Source organism: Bombina bombina, chromosome 1 (assembly GCF_027579735.1).
Source record: "Bombina bombina isolate aBomBom1 chromosome 1, aBomBom1.pri, whole genome shotgun sequence".
NCBI lineage: Eukaryota > Metazoa > Chordata > Amphibia > Anura > Bombinatoridae > Bombina > Bombina bombina.
Genome location: NC_069499.1, coordinates 1,328,980,370 through 1,328,987,315, shown reverse-complemented (window position 1 = coordinate 1,328,987,315; position 6,946 = coordinate 1,328,980,370). Strand labels below are relative to the sequence as shown.

Genomic DNA, 6,946 nt, shown 5'->3' with positions numbered 1-6,946 from the left:
AGAATAAGGTGTCTAAAACAGTGCCTGCCGATATTATTAAATCAAAATACCCAGAATAAATGATTCCTCAAGGCTAAATAAGTGTTAATATCGATCGATTTAGCCCAAAAAAAGTCTACAGTTTAAATAAGCCCTTGTGAAGCCCTTATTTACAATCGTAATAAACATGGCTTACCGGATCCCATAGGGAAAATGACAGCTTCCAGCATTACATCGTCTTGTTAGAATGTGTCATACCTCAAGCAGCAAGGGACTGCAAACTGTTCCCCCAACTGAAGTTAATTGCTCTCAACAGTCCTGTGTGGAACAGCCATGGATTTTAGTTACGGTTGCTAAAATCATTTTCCTCATACAAACAGAATTCTTCATCTCTTTTCTGTTTCTGAGTAAATAGTACGTACCAGCACTATTTGAAAATAACAAACTCTTGATTGAATAATGAAAAACTACAGTTAAACACTAAAAAACTCTAAGCCATCTCCGTGGAGATGTTGCCTGTACAACGGCAAAGAGAATGACTGGGGTAGGCGGAGCCTAGGAGGGATCATGTGACCAGCTTTGCTGGGCTCTTTGCCATTTCCTGTTGGGGAAGAGAATATCCCACAAGTAAGGATGACGCCGTGGACCGGACACACCTATGTTGGAGAAATAAAAAACTAAAACGTCTGAGAATACTGTCAGAGATAGAGTGTGGGATCTGATTATACACACATATACACACACACACACACACACATATATATACACACATATATACACATACATACACACAGACTGACAACGAATGACATGTCTGAATAGCAGTAATTGTCATACTCAGATACATACCTTTTGAGCTAACATTTTTTCTCTGGCTTCATCGTGCAATGTTGGATTCCAGGGAGAAAAACTAAAAGAAAGAAAAGCAAATATATAAAACCATTAACAAGATTAATAAAATTACTATATAGGATACTAAAGTCAGAGAGAGTTAAATGAACATACATGTGCTTTAAAAAGGATTTTTAAGATTGCAAAGAAATCACTCACAGCATATCTTATCCATATTGGAAGAAGTTTTCATTCTGTTGTACACATCACATGGACTTTTTAAAGCATATAAATTATGACCTAATATTCCTATAAACTAGTCTGCTCGGTTTATGATAAGTCATTTATAGCAATACAGGATGCAACTTAAGACTAATTAACATGTCCTTTATACTATTCAAAATGTTTATTTGCTTGAAAAAAAAACAACGAAATTTATGCTTACCTGATAAATTTCTTTCTTTGACACGGAGAGTCCACGGATCATCATCAATTATTGTTGGGAATATCACTCCTGGCCAGCAGAAGGAGGCAAAGAGCATCACAGCAAAGCTGTTAATTACCTCCCTTCCCACAACCCCCAGTCATTCGACCAAAGGAAAGGAGAGAAAGAAAATAAGGTGCAGAGGTGCCTGCGGTTTATATAAAAACTGTCTGAAAAACAGGGCGGGACGTGGACTCACTGTGTCAAGAAAACAAACAAACCAAAAACACATTTATCAGGTAAGCATACATTTTGTTTTCTTTCCAATGACATGGTGAGTCCACGGATCATCTTCAATTACTGTTGGCAATCAATACCCAAGCTAGAGGACACAGATAAGGGGAGGGACAAGACAGGTAACCTAAACAGAAGGCACCACTGCCTGAAGAACCTGTCTCCCAAAAGAAGCCTCAGTAGAAGCAAAAGTATCACATTTATAACATTTTGAAAAAGTATGCATAGAGGACCAAGTTGCAGCCTTGCAAATTTGTTCAAAAGAGGCTTCATGCTTGAAAGCCCAGGAAGAGCCAGCCCTCGTGGAATAAGCCGTAATTCTCTCAGGAGGCTGATGTCCAGCAGTTTCATAGGCCAAACGAATAATACTCTTCAGCCAGAGTGAATAAGCCGTAGCTTTCTGTCCCTTGCATTTCCCAGAGAAAAAGACAAACAAAGCAGAAGACTAACGGAAGTCCTTAGTCGCCTGCAAGTAGAATTTAGGAGCACACACCACATCTAGGTTGTGGAACAAACGCTCCTTATGAGAAGGATTAGGGCACAACGATTTCCTGATCAATATTCCTATTTGAAACAACTTTAGGGAGGAAACCTAACTTAGTACGCAGAACCACTTTATCAGAATAAAAGAGAGAGGATAAGGGGAATCATACCGCAATGCCGAGAGTTCAGAAAGACACTCTTCTAGCAGAAGAAACGGCAACAAAAAACAAAACTTTTAAAGCCTACCACACCTGGCATCCCCAGGCAGTCTCCCATCCAGTTACTGACCAGGCCTGGCCCTGCTTAACTTCCGAGATCAGACAGGATTGGGTGCATTCAAGAGAGTGTGGCAGTAGACTCCAAGATAACATCTTAATATCTAAGGAATGCATAGGCTCAAACAGAGCCTGATGCAAAGCTTTAAAAACAAGGTTAAGACTCCAAGGTGGAGCAACTGATTTAAACACAGGCCTGATGCTGACCCGGGCCTGACAAAAGGATTGGACATCCGGCGCATCCGTCAGATGCTGATACAGCAGAATGGATAGGGCAGAGATCTGACCCCTGAGGGTACCGACCGAAAACCCCTTCTCCAAGCCTTCCTGGAAAAAACACAAATTCCCAGGAATTCTGACCCTAATCCAAGAGAAAACCTTGGATTCACACTAATAAGATATTTACGCTATATCTAAAGCTAAAATTTTCTAGTAACTGGCATGCAAGCCTGAAATATGATCTTAAAAACCGAGTCAGAAAAACCACCCTTAGACCAACTAAGCGATCAATATCCAAGCAGTCAGCTTTAGAGAAACGAAAATAAAGTGAAGGAAGGGACCCTGATTCAGAAAGTCCTTCCTCAGAGGAGAGAGGAGACCATTCCACTAGGTCTTCATAACAGATCCTGTGAGGCCACGCATGGGCTATTAGAATAACTGACTCTCTCTCTCCTGTTTGATACGAATAATGACTTGCGAAAGGAGAGAAACAGAGGACATAGTTATGCAAGACTGATTCCTTAGAAAAAAACGCCAGAACATTTATCAAGGCGGCCTGCGAATCACTTGACCATGAACCTAACCTCATTAGCTTGGCAGTCTGCCGAAATGCCAGAAGCCAACTCCAGAACCCCCCACTTTAGGGTTTACCTGGAAAACACCTCCAGAAAAGAGAGAGTCTACTCCCGGAGTGAATTATCTGTCTGTTAAAAGTCCAATTGTTCATCCCTAAAGAGAGGAACACATACAGCAGTTGTGAGCTGCCACCCAATGAACAAACCAAATCACCTCCTACAAGGCTAAGGAACTCAGAGTTCCACCCTGGTAGATGATGTAAGCCATAGAAGTGAAATTGCCAATTTAAATGACGACTGAGGCCAAGTCATCAGAGCAAAGTAACTCACCCTCAACTGTAAAAGAAGAACGCAGACACTTCCAAGATTAATAGCCCCCGTGCTTCCCAGGAATGTCTCCAGACCCACGCGCCCTGAGACAGGTACTACTGAAAAACCAGTAGTGGAGGGAGTCTTATCTACGGATTTAGATCTATCCACTGAGACAGATCCGAAAACTCTCCATTTTAGAGAAAAACGTAAAAGGGAATGAGGTCTATGGTAACCATCAGACCAATTCCCTCCCAACCATCTGGTTACAAAATGACTAAGCTATCTACCGGACCACCAGAGCTTGCTGATAGCCGGACAGAAACTGAAGGGAGAACAAAAAAGGAAATAAAACTTTTTTCCTTGATTATCTGGTCCCTGATAGAGATCTTCTACTACATAGAGAATCTATGAAGGTCCCCAAATAAATCACCCTGGCAGATGGAGCAAAGGAACTCTTCTACAGAATAATTTCTCAACCATAGGAAAGAAGACTGGACAAGGTCTCTTGAGTTTGCTCGAAGGAAGGATGACACCTGATCATATATGATCCAGAATCCCCCTTGCAATATTCTGAGACCTACAAGTCCTTCTAGGATGATGAAACTCAAACTTGAGAATATCCTGATCATGGGAACAAAAAACACACATCCTTCAGGTCAATGTTTGATATGAACAGGCCCTTTTTGAACCAAAGGAAAATGGATACTACTTTGAAGGTCCGAACCTGAGAGAACTTGAGGAAATACCTAGATCTCATTCCCAGACTGGATCGATCAAGGCTTCTCATTAAACCTAGATTGCATACTCTAGAAGGAGAAATCTGCCCACAGGAGAAAATCTTAGATTGAACATAGATTAGTTGGATACCAAGACCTGACAAACCCTGCAGAAAAAGGAAAAGAAACATTTTTTGTTAGTCTTACTATCTTGACATGTGGAAGAAATTTATTTTCCCCCCGTAAGTCAGAGGATAATACTGCCATACCAAATCCAACAAGGTCTCATCCTTGAAAGGAAAAATCAGAAGCGTGGAATTGGAGAAACCTAAAATATTGAAGCTGCAACTGCAGAGCTATAAACCTAGGCTGAACCACTAAGCCACAGGTAGGTTTCTCCGCTGACCAAGAAATCAGCCACAATGCTTTCAAAGATATGCTGCTTTGTTAAGTATTAAAAGAAGGACACAAAGGTCCATGACTGGGTTTGAGCTCTAAACCATGAGCCTTCAAGTCAGGCTTGCTAACCACTAGGCCACAACAGCATTCAGCGGGCTAGCACAGCAAGTCTAAGACAATGCATTGCTCTAAAAGAATAAATTAACCTCAAGCTTCTTATCTAAGGATCCGTAAGGAGCTAGCTACCCTCCATAGGGGTCTAGGCTATCTGGCCCCAGTAGAAAAGCTTCTATGAAATGCACCATGCATTTAAATGGAGTCAGCAACAGAAAAATCACTTAAGGGACGGGAGATAGGGGGAAAGGTATCCCCAGTACCTCCTATTCCTGTGGAATCTCCATAACATGTCTAGAAACACTTCCACCTAGGAAGGAAAATCATAGAAACTGATAAAGTTTACAAAACTTCCAAGGGTTGACAACGACAGGAGTATTGGTGTCATCCAGGTAGCTAAAACCACCTTTAACAGTACACAAGGTGTGCAAGCATACATTTGAAGTAGTCCACTCCAGCATCAGATGAAGGCGATCTGAGCAACAGAATGAGCAGAAACCTCACTATCTGAAAATGTAAATGTCCTCTTGCATTTTTCATGTATGCAAGGAAAAACAGACAAAGCTGCAGATACCGCAAAAGATACCTGAGCTGCAAATCTGTAAGCAAATACACTCCTCCAGGAGAATGAGAGGAACCGCAGGTCACTGCATGGGACACCATAGAGGCTTGGGACGATTAAGGAGAAGCTGTGGCATGCCTGAACAACAACATCCTGGGAGACATGAGACTCAGAGGGAAATATATTTTATAATTCGCCCAACCAGTATAGAGAGCTAAGAAAAACACTAAACAAAAGAAAAAAAAACTGTTGAAAAAAAATATATAAAGGGACAAATAAAAATCCCTTTTCTTAGGAACAGATCCCTATTCAAAACTTAGCACATAAATAAATATCCCCTGCATTAATTTTTGCTTTAAGAAGAATTGAATCCACCCTGGTTGTTTACCACTAACTACAGGGGTATACCTAAAAAAGGATTAAACTTAATGCAACAAAATCTCTAAACTGGACCGTTCAATATTACATGAGTGTTACACTTCTTAAGCATGTGTGACTAGCTCTAATATCCTTTTTACTTGAGGCCATTGCCCTGGCTCAGGACATTGCGACATATCTGCACAAGTAAACCCGTGGCTATTCTGACTCTGCAGCCAAGCTGATATAGACACTGACACAAAAAGATTGCCGCTCCGATCACAACCGGAGCCAAGACGGGACTACACCGCTTGCTATAAGCAATAGCCCAACATGGCACCGCTCCTGTTACTGTAAAAAAAGAAGGCAGACACATACCAAGAACGGCATGGAGATGAAGCGCCCAAAAATCTCGTTTCATCCTGCCGTTAATAAAGTGCATTTTCTCTGTCACATCCAGAAAATAAATGGGTCCCAGCAGAGATTCAAACACACATCGCTCTGTCTCAAGGAGAAACAGGAAAATCTAAGCTACAGAGACTCTATGCTCTATACTCGTTCAGGCATAGTATTCTCCTCATAATAATGGCGCCGGTTCATTAGCTTTGCAAAAGCGCCCTACTAGCTTAACTGAATATACATACTGAGTATCAAAAAGGGGTTAACTCCTTGCCTTGCAGGAGATTAACCCTCAAGTCCCCACTATCATAAAACATAGTGCCTGCACGCTGCCAGAAACACCCTTTCTAAGGGGTTTGTGTCCCAAATAAATTACAGGATAAGCTTAGAGTCCTTAACCCCATCAGTGCCAGCCTTCTAGCCCCAGAAGAACAAAGGCGCTTACCTGCATTCTAGCTGTCCGGCAGTCAGAGAGGATGCCACTCCTCACAGAGATCTGTGTAAAGAGAAAGACAGAGTAAACTTACTCAGGCTTTCTATACAAGGGCAGCAACATGTTAGGAACTTGTAAAGTGGGCTTTGCTGTGTTTTCCTAACTGCTTTAAAAGCTACCATAGCCCTGCTGAAGAGACTAACGTGGAGTACAGCTATACCCTAATTGTGATGGAAGATCACAAAAATTGAAGAATAATCAAAAGTTGTTTTACTATGCATAACTAAAAAGGTTATATTAAAATCCCAAGGTGTTTACGGTCTCTTTTAAGAGGTTAAAAGGAGTTTGGAAACCTATCTTTCTTACATAAAATAGGACAGGGCAGAAAACAACTGTCTCATGTAAAATCATGGCTACTAATAAACTAAACTAAATTGAGATTGGATACATCGGAATGATACTATATGAGGCTAAGATGCTATGTACATATTTATTTTCTTCAATAGAGCACTTTATAATTTGTTCCTCTGTGTAAATATGTCAGTATTGCTAGTATGATCTTTGTGTACTTACA

General features: G+C 41.1%; 1 pseudogene; it reads right to left on the bottom strand.

Moving 5' to 3' along the window:
* Positions 1–2,250: 2,250 nt before the first annotated feature.
* On the bottom strand, positions 2,251–2,369 carry LOC128646230 (uncharacterized; annotated as a pseudogene).
* Positions 2,370–6,946: the final 4,577 nt, after the last annotated feature.